The sequence below is a fragment of the Ctenopharyngodon idella genome, chromosome 6 (assembly GCF_019924925.1).
Source record: "Ctenopharyngodon idella isolate HZGC_01 chromosome 6, HZGC01, whole genome shotgun sequence".
Lineage (NCBI taxonomy): Eukaryota > Metazoa > Chordata > Actinopteri > Cypriniformes > Xenocyprididae > Ctenopharyngodon > Ctenopharyngodon idella.
In genome coordinates, this window is record NC_067225.1 from 9,225,879 (window position 1) to 9,240,635 (window position 14,757).

Below are 14,757 nucleotides of genomic sequence, written 5' to 3' on the forward strand. Positions count from 1 at the left end.
TTTGATAATTGATAATATAAACTTGATTAAAAATGATCCCCCCCCCCAGGCAAATTCAAAACAATGCTCAGCCATTATGTAAATATAGTCAATTAATAATACATAGAGTCAATTAATAACACCAAATAATGTGTAAGAACAGATATCACTTCTGAAATCCTCTTCAAAAAAAAAAAAAAGACAAAAAAATGACAACACATAACAACCTAAAGCGTTAAAAAAAACAGCCTACAGCGTTTTCAGATCCATGTCATTATCAGATGTTTCATAAATAGTAACCATGCTGAAAAAACAGAGAGCAATGTGCACATTTCGGACACTTACACACTTTTGCCTATTCGCAGCGAATAAAAGTTTTATCGTTTAAGTATTGTCCGCTGACGTCACTTTGATTCCTTGAAGTGAGGCAGAATAAACCTTGAAAGGACTCTCCTTCAATCTGCTGTTCGTTCGTAACTAACACACACACACACTCACACACGCAGTCACTCACTCACTCACACACACCGAGACTCAATTACTGCCCAATTCCCTTCTTCATCATCTCCTGCTACACTGGCCTCTTCCAAAAGCAAATCGAAAAAGGAAAACAAAGAGCAACGTTACCTGAAGTGATACTTCGAACCCGATCGAGACGGAATTACACGAAGTGTCAAAACTAAGGGTAAGTTTTGAATTTATTGAGAGCTGGATCAGTTATTTCATTGGCGAATCAATGTTGTGTCGCTGGCTGGCTTGATTTCTTAGCGAGGGTAGCTAACTCGATAGTTTCTTTAGGTTGGCTACGCGCGTCCCTCGAGCGTAAAAAAGCGCAAAACTTGTCAAAACCGTTTCAACGGGGTTGTCTGTGAAAGCCGATCGAGAGAAATATTCCGATGCGACTGCGAATATCGCAAAACTTTACGAGTGGACACAAATGTTGCGCGCGGGGGTTGTGACTTCATAATAGGAATCTGCCTTTGTGCCCTCTCGCGTGCGCTTTAACTGTTACGTTTTTTAAATGTAAACTGTTTGTAAACACTCCCGAATATATCCAAACATGTTTCAAAAGAGCAAGCGCTTCCCCGTCGCTCATTTGGGTACGTAAAAATGCGATATTTGATTTTTAGAGGGGCTTATTTGAAAAGGGCGATGCGGGAGAGTCACTTGGAGGAGCTGCTGAAGCTACCTTTGGTCTGTTTAATGTCCGTCTCTCAGATGATGGCAAAAGCTAACAGCTCTTCATTTAAACAACACGATAAAAGCATTTACTTTACAATTCCTTTTGATAGAAATTGTTAAAAGCGCACAGTTGTGTGTTTTCGACGAGGAAATCGCCTGCTTAGTCGGAGTGGGTCGCTGGCGTTGAGTTGGTGGAGCTTCGCGTTGCTCTTATCTTTGTTGCTTCCTTAAAGAGCAGCAGCTGCCGCCTGGCCGAGTTGTTGAAATTTATCCCTTTGTGTATATTACAATATCCTCCATTTTTTCTGCCCTCCTAAACAACAAGCCTCACGCCATCTTGGTTAATTTTAACTGGCGGATCTGTGTATTCTTAGGACTCGACCTGCACATGTCGTTACAGGCAGAAAGTTTAGAAATGTCTTATGTGGTAGCGGTGACGTCATGTGAAGTTTAAGCAAAATGCGATGTTTTGCCAAGAAGGCGTCGAATTTGTTATCTCGCTTGACATTGCTGTAAAACTCTGTTTTTGGGTTAGTTTTGCTGTTGGAATGAATAAAAACAAACATTTGATGTGATCTCGAGAATTATACGCGACGTTTAACGATTCGGTGTTTACAGGTGGAATGAATGACATCAGCACGTAATGATGTCATTTAGTGAGGTGAACTGTTTATTGTCTTTTCTTTGTTTCAAAATGAGACATTTTACAGTGTACCTCACAGTTTAGAAATTTCCCAGTTTTCATTAGTGGTTACTTAAGAATAATGGTGATGATGAATCAGGTTTCACATCCATTTCAGAGATTTTTTTATTTTTTTTCCTCGAATGACCAGAATCGTATTTTGATCCTGATTAGGAAATCAGTTCGTCACCTGAATTTATAGCTCACGAGGTTAATAATTATGCTCTCACGGTACAGTCATTTCCTCATTTGGAAGACTTCAGATGTTCTAGTCACTAATGCATTTTTACTTTTGTGTACAGCCTAGCCTGTATGTTTTATTTGTGCATGTATAGCCTCCACACAGAGTGAGTTTAACTTTACAGTTGACCTCCTAATGTGTAAGAAGTAAGTAGTTTGACCTCAATAAATTAGTGGTTTGTGAATGAACGGTCACAAATGAAAAAAAAAAAAAAAGCAAGTGTTACATATTTAAAAGTTTCTGTTATGTAGGCTAACTTTTTACAATTAGCGGTCAGCGATGCATATAGGCTGGACTGTGTCTGTTTTGTATCAGTAGGGCTCTGTCTCATCTAGCCCAGTGCCCTAGTCATTATGCATGGAGCAGGCTGTTGTTTTTACAGAATGCCTCAGATGGAGAAGTCAGTGTTTCCACCTCCCATCTCTTTGTCTGAGTATGTGCTGCTGCTAAAGCCATGAGAGCAGGGGAGCAGATGTTTAGCCAAACATCCTGACGTGATGCTTTTCTCTTGTGGGAATGCCGCCTCTTCCTCCCTGTTCCCGATGCATCGCCTTGACAGCTGCTTGATTTCATGGAACCGCTAAGAAGCCATTAGCGGTATCAGTGAATTGAAACGGAACAGTCTCACCCACTCTCTTCTTCCATTAGAAATGACTATTGTTGGATGCTTTTTTTTCTTTCGTTGCTAGAGTGTTTGCGCTTATTCAGAGCACATAGAAGGTCTCTTATATACTTGTGCTGTTTTTCTTACCACGAATTAGGGAGAGCAAATCTGTCAGGGCCTGTTTGTGCTGTTGGGGTTTGAAGGGATCTCATACTGTGCTCTCTCAAGCACACCCAGACCCCTAGATGTCTGTAGCTGCAAAGAGGAAAAAAATGAACTTTGCTCAGGGTTAGAGTGTCAACCACACGTTTCTGTCCAGGATGTTTGTTGTTTTCCCGACAGGATATGGGTTAGGCCTGGGAGATGATGTTCGAATCTAGGAATTAGTTTAATTTGGACGGATCTTGTTTAAGCTCTGTTTGCATGTCTTTGTTGTTCGCACAACAACAAATGATTGTAGTGTAATGAACTGATTATGAGAAATGTGGGCTGTAGGAAATGGGTCTCTGGTGCAGAATCTGTCGAATTCAGTACAAGTTTAGCACAGATAATCCCAAATGCGTATGGGTTTGAGTTTATAATCGCACTTCCTCCGAAACCGGGCACTGATCAGTGCGGTTCATTTAAAGATGATTTGAATTTATTGGATATTCCACTCATGCTGATACATATGAATGACTGGAGAGCAGTTAACACGCACAGCCCTGCCAGCGTCTCATAGTCTAAATGGCTCTATGGGGTTTCATTCTACATCTTATTGGATTAGATGATATTATAGTCAACTGCAGTGTATAACATTGTGCCTTTCACTTTAACAACTTACTTAACACCCTTTCAGAGAATTATTCAAGCCTTGGTTCTGTTTGGTAAATGAACTTTTTTTTTTTTTTTTTTTCTATATTTAGACCATTGTAGAACACAGATTAATTATTTAAACATTTTGCTATGATTCAAATAACTATATATACAGTACTGTGCAAAAGTCTTAGGCCACCACCAGCTTTGTTTTTAGCAATGTCTCTTTATTACCATACAGATGGAAAATACAGGAAATATGTTAACAAAATTAAAAAAAAAAAAAATTCTCAAAATTGTTTCTTTAAGCAAAAAAAACAACAACAAACAAACAGTATTTAGTATGACCTTCTGGACTTCCATTTTCACAAAAATGAAACTGAGAAACTTTTTCTTGGCCTTTCAGTCCTTTTCCATTCCATTTAGGTTTAAGAGAGCTGGTTCCTGCTATTGCTCAAGTGTAAGGGGAGGCCAATAAATACTTGCCACTTTAGCCTATAAAAGCTGTTTTATTCTGATTTTATTCTGTTTTTCTAATGGTGCATACAAATTTACTGTATTTTCTGGTTATGTTCTAATAAAGAGACTGAGAATTAATTATATATGGTCGTTATATCATTGCTAAAACAACATCTAATGGTGGACTAAGACTTTTGCACAGTACTGTATATATAATATTATTATTATTATTATTATTATTATTTTAAATAAAGTTTAGTCTGTGGCAGACTAACAATAGGTTCTTGCATTTAGACCATTGTAGAACACAGATCAGATTAATTATATATATATATAATATTATCTTTAGTACGGTTAACAATAGGTTCTCTTATTTGCCATGAAAATCAGGGCAAGGTGGACCAGTGTTTAATCAAAATAAGAAGAAAGACGAACAAAAGCAGAAGTAAAAGCAGTTCTTCCCTCAGCGTCAGTCTGGATACAGACACATTCACAGCATCTTCTGTGGAACCCATTGATTTTGTTTTTTTAAACACGCATCAATCATTGCAGTGTTAATGGTGAAATTGATTTAAATGAACTTTGGAAAGCTCCGTCTCGATTGTCAGTTGATTTAACCGTCCCATAAAAGTCCAAGGCAGCGAGAAGTTCTCACCTGATCATAACACCTGTCATTTAAAGAGCTCAAACGCAAACGCGGGCTTGATTATACAAGCTGCGGTGTGCCGTGTGTGTGTGGCCAGTAACTGCCAAATGAATCAGCCCCGAATACACTCGATGCCGGAAGGTCAGCGGTGAATTTGTTTTCAGAGCAGGTTGCGTCCTTGCACTCATAACGACTTGGCAAATCACCTTGTAAATACTGACAGATACTCTTCCCCGTGCTGCTTTGTGAGACAACAGTTGGCATGACGCTAAACAGTATCATGGATAAGTGCATCTCTATCTTGCCTTACTTGGCTAATGATTTATTTTGTCATTAGCAAACAGCTTTGATTGTAGAATTTCCTCTCAACAGTTGGCTCTTACATAATAGCGGGTTATGTGGGTTGCAGTTTAGCATGAACATTAGCACTCGGGAGACAACTGTTTGTGTCAGCAGAACCACAAGTCGGTCGCGGCAGACTCGATAATTGTGTCGCAAACATGATCTTCTTTACCTTTAGCCTGCCGGTCCGTGGTAACGAGGCAGAGGAGCGGGAGATTCGCATTTCTGCGGACAGTTAAATGAATGGGCTTTTCTACCAGCAGCTGAAGCGGGTCACACCAAACTGACTCTGTTTTCAGATAAACACAGAGAGGACACAGGGGCCGAATTTCAGAGGCAGGCAATTAGCTGCTTTTTGGTTCAGCGTCCCTCGGGCCTCTGTTTATCATTCAATGTGAGAATATCCCTGATGAAACTCAAGGTTATTTTTGTTGGGCTGTCTGAGCGCTTGTTTTTCACAGACAAGGTGAAAGGGTTGATTTTTCCCTCAAGAAAGGCTTCATATTGAGACTTGAGAAAGAGAAATCTCCTTTGCTGTAAGTTCACAGTGAGGAATTAAGCTTCGGGAAGTGTACGTTCAGAATATCTTCCCGCCAGTGTCTCCGTGTTCTGCTGTTAATCAACGAGGCCGATCTCATGCTCGACACCTGAAGGTCGTCATTCTGAAACCTTTCTGTACGCCTGTTGTTCTGCTTTCCATCTACCCCCCCGTCTCTCTTTCTTTCTATCTCTCTCTCTCTCAGCTCCTCAATGAGGGTTTGAGTGCATTAGTGATTCTGGGCAGAGGAGTATTCTGGAGAGATGAGGGCTGTTTTTTCCACCCCGTGCTGCTTGCGTCTCCGGTGTTGTTTGCCCTCCAGGAGACTGTCATGTTGCCTGTGCCGTGGGTTGCCACTGCGGCGCTCCAGTCCCCCCGCTGAGATAATGGAGCCCGTGTTTGAAATGCCAGTAGTTTGGCCTATTTGTTCTAGTGCTTATCGCTATATTTGCATCCAGAGTAGAAATAGCCAAGATTTCAGGAATGGCAGGAATGATGCTCCTCTTGTGGGAGAGGGCAAAAGGGAGGCTGTGTGGGATTTGGCGAGAGCTGTGGGATGCGAGAGAATCTACTGCACTGTGACAGCTGACTGCAGGACATGCAGTATTTGACCCTCACACACATACACACTCAAAGACATTCAGAGATTGTGCTCAAGCAGCCCCCTCTTATTTATTGATCTCGCTGCATTTAAAATCTGGTCACTGCCACCACAAAGCCTTTTCATTTTAGCTGCGCTGGCAAAGAGCACCTCGGCACAGCAAGAATTTCTAAATTTTTAATTTGCGCAGAAAGGCCCACGAAATGACAGGGATGAGATGGAGACAGAGAGACAGAAAAAGGATTGAAAATAGAATCGTTTCAGCTGACACCGTAAAGTACTTTGGAAACGGAAGCTTTTTGTTTTGCGTAAAGTTGCTTGCCCTCACGTTTTATTTAAGCTTTTTTTGATCTCTTACGATATGAATGGAGAATATAAAATTTCTTTGCAGAATAATGGTTAATGGAGCAACTATTTAAAGGGTTTATTTGCCCAAAAGTGAAATTCTGTCATTAATTACTCACCCTCATGTCGTTTCACACCTGCAAGACCAGTTCATCTTCAGAACACAAATTAAGATATTATTGATAAAATCCGATGGCTCATTGCCAGCAAGATGTCCAGAAAGCTACTAAAGACATATTTAAAACAGTTCATGTGACTACAGTGGTTCAACCTTAATGTTATGAAGCTACAAGAATACTTTTAGTGTGCCAAAAAAACTAAATAACGACTTTATTCAACAATTTCTAGTGACGGGCGATTTCAAAACACTGCTTCATGAAGTTTTGAAGCTTTACGAATCCTTTGTTTTGAATCAGTGGTTCGGAGCGTAATGAGGCTTCGTTATGTCATAAATGTTTCTAAATTTCAATGATTCACCACTGGGGGGGCGTGACTTTGGCAGTTTGATACATGCTCCGAACCACTGATTCAAAACAAAAGATTCGTAAAGCTTTGAAGCTTCATGAAGCAGTGTTTTGAAATCGCCCATCTCTAGATATTGTTGAATAAAGTCGTTATTTTGTTTTTTTGGCACACAAAAAAGTATTCTCGTCGCTCATAACATTAATATTGAACCACTGTAGTCACATGAACTGTTTTAAATATGTCTTTAGTACATTGAAAGTGTTATAAATTATCTTGCTGGCTATGGAGGCCTCACTGAGCCATCGGATTTTATCAAAAATATCTTAATTTGTGTTCTGAAGATGAATGCAGGTCTTACAGGTGTGGAACCACATAAGGGTGAGTAATAAATTACAGAATTTTCATTTTTGGGTGAACTAACCCTTTAACCCTGACATGACACACCAAGTAAAGGTTTTTTTTTTAGTAAAATAATGTAGCCTGGGTTAAACTAGGTCTTGAACAGTAAACAAACCTCTGTTGGATTAGCTGTGAGGTTTTATAAAAAGATCTCCAGATTGAGAGAGCTGGATTAAGGGTTCTAATCTGCGTTCGCGTGAAGGTGCATCATGGTGTGTTCCTGGAGTCTACAGACGTGGGATTAGGCGCTTCAGCAGGCCTCATGCTCACCGACCCGCAACAAATGTGTGTGCGTGTGTGTTTTGAGGGGGGGCGTCTGTCTCGGTCATTAGAAATTAGGCTGAGGCTGCTTTGTTTAAGGTTGGAACGGCCGGGCGATTCTTTGTTTAAATAATGTAATCATGTAAAGAGATAAGGTTATGGACTGCAGGTTGTTTAGGAAGCGAAAGAGTGTTGGTGTCATCAGATTGTTCAGTGAAACAGACTGCAGTGTGGTTATTTCACATGACACTCAAAATGAGAGGAAAAAAACACTGCATGGGCTCTCCCTTTCTCTCAGTTTCTATCTCTCTGTATTATCTCTGTTAGATGGGTAGAAAGCTGTGAAACCCGTCTGTAATATGAGCAGTCTGTAAACTTGGCAATAGCACTAGAAGAAGTCTGATCCGGAGGCCATGAAGAGCCTCTTGTTGAGTCCTTCGAGTGTTAGTGTGTGTATGATTGCGTGGAAGGGCATCTGTATGTTTGTTCTGATGGCAGAGGATCATATGGACACATTCTAGGGCAAGGATAAAATGAATGGTAGAGTGAGCAGTGCATCCTTATTTGACCACGCTCTGTGTGTGTGAGCACCTTCGTAACCGAAAGCCTTGTTTTGTGCTCTTAGGGTTTTATCTGAGTGTGTCTACACGCATACGGGTGACTGTGCATCTATGTGTGTGTGTGTGTGTGTAAAGATGGAAATATCCTTTGCTCCTGCAGGCTAGAATAAATCCTGTGTGAGAGCTCCCTGGTGTAATCCAAACACTGCCAGCTAATTTAAGCGTGCAGCAGGAGCAACAGCATCTTTCATGAAAACAATGCATTCAGTCTAGAGCTCATCTCCACTTCCTTTAACGTTAAAGCTCAACACACAACCCAACCCAAACCAACTGCTCAAAATACCACCAAACCCCAACAGACCACGCCACTGAACATCCCAATAACATATCTCAACAAGCCACCACACAACTACAGCTCAACACACTACCTTAACCCAACATTACAGGTCCATCACGACACCTCAAAATGCCACTTGAATGAGCATCAGTGCACCACCTACAAACCACCACACAACTCAACACTTTAGCTCAACGCACCACTACAACCCAACACAATACAGCTAAACATGCTACCAGATGACCCAAAATAACAATACACAAATCATCACACAACCTAATACTACAGATCAACACACAACCATTGCCCAACAACCCAACCTGCCACCAGATGATCCAACACAACACCTCAACATGGCACTTGACTGAACATAGCAACACAAAGCTCAATACACCACCATAACCCAATGCTGCCCACCCAAAAGACCACTGCATGATCCAACACACCACCAGGTGACTCAGCACAACAGATCAACATGATACTTGACTGAACATCCAAATACCTCAACTATATAACTCAAAACCCCACCATGATGTAACACAACAGCTCAACTCGCCATTTGTCTAACCATCCAAACACCATACCTAAAAAAATAAAAAAAAAAGTGAAAGTCTTCACTGTATAAATTAAATAGAATTCATCTTTGTTAAAGCTACAAAAGTAGTTTTTCTCTTTGTCTTTTGTTGTTTGATTAACATTAATGACATAGAAGGCGACAGGTATATTAGGCTGCTGTCACTTTAAGACCTAATGCATGGATCCAATATAATGATACACATCCATTTTCTTTCTCAGTTGTTTACGTTCACTTACTGACTTTGTTTACGAGGATACTCACCGAGACAGGCATTTTGACATAATTTTGCATGTATTTGTCTGTTCAAGCACAAAAAGACGAATTCGGTGTTCGTGTGCAAGTTCTGAATTTAGTTCTATTTTGCGTCTTCTTGTGCTTAAATGCTTTAAACCTCACTTGAATGATTAAACTGACAGGATTTAAACTAGAGCCCAAGCGATTTATCGGTCTGCCGATTTTATAGGCCGATATGAGCCTGTCGCAGATATGCCACCGATATGAACATTTTCGGCACACACTTGCACCGTGGTTCATCTCATCTGACGATGCATCTATAATATGGTTTGTTGAAAATAGCAACGTCTAAAACAGACAGACAGAGTTCAGCTAATGTATGTTTCAGTCGATGAATCCGCATTCTGGCTTCCCAATATGTTACAACAGCGATGATCAAAAAGCGTGGAGAAAACAGTCACTCTTTGTAAATTGGTTCACTTCGAGTGCCGTATGCTCGAATATGAGCAGTCATTTACGGCGTCATCACCCGGTTGTTGATAGCGTGCCAGCGCGGGTGAGACATGAACAGCACTAAACTAAACTAAACTCATTTAAGCCTTGCTAATTTAAACATACACGAGCAAGATGCGAAAGAGATCTCATGCACGCTCTGAGATAAGATTTGTGTGTATGCTTATCCAAAGTGCGCACAAGCTTATCTCAGACAGCTCGCAAATACTGAGTTCTCTTTCAAGTCTTGCGCTTGAACAGACAAATTCACACAAAAATTGTCAACATGCCCATTTTGCCATTTATCCTAACAAACATAGTCGATTATGTCTTAAGTGAACGTATCGAGAAATACAACGCATGTGTAACAGTACTGGATTGTGCATCATGTCTTAAAGGGAAAGAAGCCTAATATTCTTGCTGTCTGTGTTTTTAATGTTAATCAAACAACAAATGACAAAGAAACCACTCACTGTTCTTGACTGAATAGCTTTTGTAACTTCAGTGATTAATCTTTACTTAATTTAGTGAAGATAATACGCAGTGTTATTTTATATTTGATTATTTTATTAATTTTCTCTACCTGAAAACTACTGTTAGATACCTGAAATACCTGCTGTTGCTTGTAGTTTGATTATTTGTTCTTAATTTCTTTATTTTTATTTGACGGTTGTCCTATTTTCCTTGAACATGGCACATGCCGAAACTGTGACCCTAAAACTGTGATAAAAACCGAACCGTGAGTAATTTGAACCGTTGCACACCTATAACATACACTTAAAGAATATCGTCCGATATCATTGTCGGACATTTTTACTCCCTAATATCAGCAACGGCCCCCAAAAACCCATATCGGTCAGGCTCTAACTTAAACCATAAGACTGTTATGTTCCACAGAAAAAAGAAAGTCCCTGAGCTTGAATTAACATGAAGGTGACAAAAGATTTACCAGAACAGTGTAGTTGGCTTCTCCACTCCTGTATTGCCATCAGCCAACCTGCTATCAACAACACCAATCACCTTCCTCGGACCAAGTTGCATCATGCTACTGTTCCTAACATATTGTAATATATGTTGGAAACATTTTATATTTGTTAAAAAAGGCAGGCATTTTTGTAATTTCTACTTCTTCACTGGATTGATGTCAGGATGCCGGCGAGAGCTTTCATGTTGGGTGTGTTGAGCTTAGAGATGATAGATGACTATCTGGTTAGTTTGTGTGTGTCAGTGTGTTTGTTCGTATGTGTGCGTGTGTTTGAGAGGAAGGCGTGACAGCTGCATAGGCAGCGGGATTGACCTTCACGCAGAGAAATCTCAAGGCCTGTTTGATTACACAAGCTATTCTGCTGCTTTACGTTCGTTGGTGCTTAATTCTCAGACAGCGTTTAATCTGTGATCGGCTACTTTTGACTGTCAGTGTTATTGTTCAGGACCCTCAGTTAGGGTACATGTTGTTCAAATAATATGGTCACATGTAAGGCTGTTATCTTTGTTTTGGTGGTATTATGCCAGTATTAGTACATACTATGCTTGATACAAAGTAGCCTTCAAGAGTTTATTACAATGATATTTAGAAGATTACAGGGTCTCACTGTCTATTTGTGGTTTATCAAAATGTAAAAGGTTAGATTTAATGTTATACCATTCAGTATTCTATACTGTACTTATTATTTTCAAGATATTTATCTTAAAAAAGAGAGATAATAAAATTGCATTTCCAGATAGATTCCACTAGACAAAATAATAACCGAATTTACACAAATGTTTACCTTATTTCATTATGCCATATGTTGCCTCCACAAGCATCAATGACTGTATATGTAACATTTTAATAGTTGTTAATAATCTATACATTATTTGGTTTCTCAGAATGATTTGCACATTTGAGTTCTCTCCCATATTGGCTATATGATACTGAGATCCTGCTTTGAGGGCTTGGCTATAATTGGGATACAACTATCACAAAAGATTACAAACTGCTTGAGGAGTGACCAGATGATAAGAACAGAACAATTTCTGTAAATCCAGTCTTTTTTAGATATATTTTTTTTATTGGAAACATCTTTAGTATTTAAACGTAAGAGAAAATGAATGTAAACTTATTTAAACTCAAGAGAAAAAATGGGTTATGTAATTACAGTTCCTTTAACATACCGCAGTTATGACTTTGTCATTTCGTCATAGAGACCATTAAAAGTGTGTTCATGATGCTTATTCACTATCGAGAAGCATTTCGAAACATGACATGCACAGTCATGAGATTCCTTTGACTAGTGAATAAACTTTTTAAGTGAGTGCTCTCAAAAGCTCTTGTAAGGCTTTGCATTTTGCGTGCATTTTACAGCATTTCACTTATAGGCTAACCTAAAGTAAAGCCTCTGGGGCCGGTTGCATAAGCCACTAAGACTAGTCTTACAAGTTAGTCATCAATTTTTTTTCTTTGAGACTATTCATAACTTTTTTTTTTAATCAATGAAACATAGATTTGATAAATTTGATACTGAAAAGTAAGATTGACTAACTGATAGTGGGTCATACTACTGTAGATCTTAAGACACTGTCTTAATATGATGGCTATGTTTATGCAACTGGCCCCTGATCATTTTCCCATTAGTTTGTTTGTTTTCGTATCTGGGAGTGCCTAAAACATGTTTTCTGTTCCTGCCGTGTCTGGCGATGCAGAGCTTCAGAAACTTTCCCACATGTTCTACCTTTGTTTAAAAAGCGCTCCATTTCATGTGGAGACACATGAGTGTTTTTTTTCTCTCTCTTTTGCTCACTCTTGTTCTTCCTTTTGCTTCCATCTGGTCTTCATTTCCACCAGACTTCAAAGGTGAAGGAAAGCGAGGATAGGAAATGGGTTGAATATTAATTTGGCCTTATTGTCACGAGTTGCTGTGTTCTGAACAGATGAACTTTTACCACAAATGTAAAGCGAAATTACCGCAGTGTTTAGCAATCCGTTCAAAGACGATTGCTGTGTCCTTGTGTGTGTGTGTGTGTGTGAGAGAGAGTGACTCTGTGTATGTGTGTGTGTGTGTAGCACGGTCTTCCATTAGCGTGTGAGTGATGACCTCCAGTGTGGGCAGTTTAAGTTATAGCCAACCCCCTCCTCTCTCTCAGATGGAGCTAATTGTCTGGTGGCCATTTTTTAGGGAAGTGTTTCCAGGTATGAGGATTTTTTTTCATCTGTATTTATCTTTTTTCTTCCTTTCTTTTCTCAATGGAGAAACCACAATCGGCCTAATAATGAAAGAATAGGATTATCGACAAGAGAGAAAGAGATCTGGTCCAAGGTTGTTTCTTCCCAGTCACAGAACTCACACACAGATTCCATTTTGTCAGGCATAATACAGCGATAAAAGACTCTGCCCTGCAGCCACACTGAATCATACAGAGCAAAGAGAGGGAGAGAGAGCAAGAAAGAGATGAGAAAGCGAGAGAAAAGGAAAGAGAAGTCTCTTTGTGCTGTGTGTGCTCATATTGTATGAAAAAAGATGAATCACTTCTATTTAGGGATCAGTTTCCTGAAACTGGACGGGTGAGACGATTCCACGGGAGATAGATTGTCGGGACTTGCCTGTGTTTCTCTGAAGGGTTGGAGCTAAACGTCTGCAGTCGTGGCAAGGTGCTCCCTAAAGGACCGGCTCCTCCGACAGGAAGTATCAACCTGGAGCAGAAAGAACAAAAAAAGGGGGGAAAAAACCTCCCTCCCGTCTTTTCTCCTCGCACACCATCCTCACAGCTGCGCACAGTTTGCAGTCTATCCAAAGGGGGTGCGTTATCATTTCATCTAAATTCCTCCCCCTAGGCAAGTCAATAAAAAAAAATGTAGTGTCAAGACGTTTTTGATTAGCTGGTCCTCAGGATGGATGAAGATGTTTGGGGAGAGCTCCACTACACACACATTAGGGCCTTCGTTTGCAGTAGCGCCGTGTTATTGTTATAATGATCAGGCCGTATGTATCATCTAAAAAATGATCAAACCCACTAGTGTGCTCGCCATTATCTCAGTCTCCGTCTCTCTGAGCTGTCATTACGACTGAACTCCCCCCAGTGACATCAGCTCTAACAGCGCACGTGTCCTTGGTCACTGCGGCGATGGAGCGCCTCCACCGCGGACGGATGAGTCGGATTTTGATTGACGCGTGGATGCTGTCAGTCACAGCCTGGCTCAGTGTGTAGCAAACAGTGGTAAACTCTTCCAGACTTCTAACTCTGCCCAGATGGAAATGTTTTAAAAAACTAAAAAGAGGAACTAACTGCCCAGCCACAGATTACTCTGAGTGTGTCTGCTGTTCGTTTGTGGTAGTAATTTGCTTTAGCTTTTTTTTTTCCTCCCTGTGCATGTGGTGTTTGTTTCTGAGCAGTATGTGTGTGTGCAGCTTGTTATCTGTGCAGATTGAGGAGATTGGGAACCGAATCTGATTTGTGTGTCTGTTTCACCTTTGTGTCTCGGTGCTGTGATGTTCCTGATAATTCTTGAGCACACACATACACAAACAAATGCTGTGAGAGAACTGGAGCAGGCTGGTTTTCTGCACAAGTCAGTGTGTGTGCTTGGAAAATTGTCCCACACACCCTGGGTTTTAAAGCCTTGCTGTAATTCCAACAGGTTTAGCAGGAAAAAAGACGGAACCAGGAGCGTGCATGAGCGTTCACACATTCATGTGTTTTTGCTTTACGTGTGTGGGCATGTGAAAAGTGGTTGTCAGTGTCTTTGTGTACGTATGCATGTGTTTTTCTTAGTTAAAACCATTGGCAGCCACAGGTTGGGTGTAAACACACTGTATTTCTCTAGCCACAAAACTGAAACCTGTTGCCTTTGACTTTTTCCCTTGGGGACAAGCTGCTTATTAAGTCTTATTTAGGGCAGTTTATCTCAGTTTTGTTTCTGTTTAGTGAACAAATGTGCCATTAAAACACTTTTCTCTCTCTTTTTTTTTTTCTTCTCTGGTCTGCTACAGGTGGACAAGCAGTGATGTCACACAGCTGAGGACACTCCCACTCAGTGAGTA

At 40.3% G+C, this 14,757-nt stretch overlaps 1 protein-coding gene across 22 annotated transcripts in view; it reads left to right on the forward strand.

Annotated features, from left to right (window-relative positions):
- The first annotated feature begins 429 nt into the window (after nt 1-429).
- Nucleotides 430-14,757, forward strand: part of baz2ba (bromodomain adjacent to zinc finger domain, 2Ba) — a 101,296-nt gene continuing 86,968 nt past the window's right edge. For 18 of the 22 annotated variants that reach the window (XM_051897628.1, XM_051897640.1, XM_051897632.1 and 15 more), the window contains exons 1-2: nt 432-664; nt 14,707-14,750. The gene's annotated coding sequence lies outside the window, so the exon portion shown is untranslated. Of the gene's footprint in view, nt 665-14,706; nt 14,751-14,757 lie in introns of all 22 variants that reach the window. The other 4 variants (XM_051897641.1, XM_051897644.1, XM_051897650.1 and 1 more) reach the window with 3 other exon arrangements.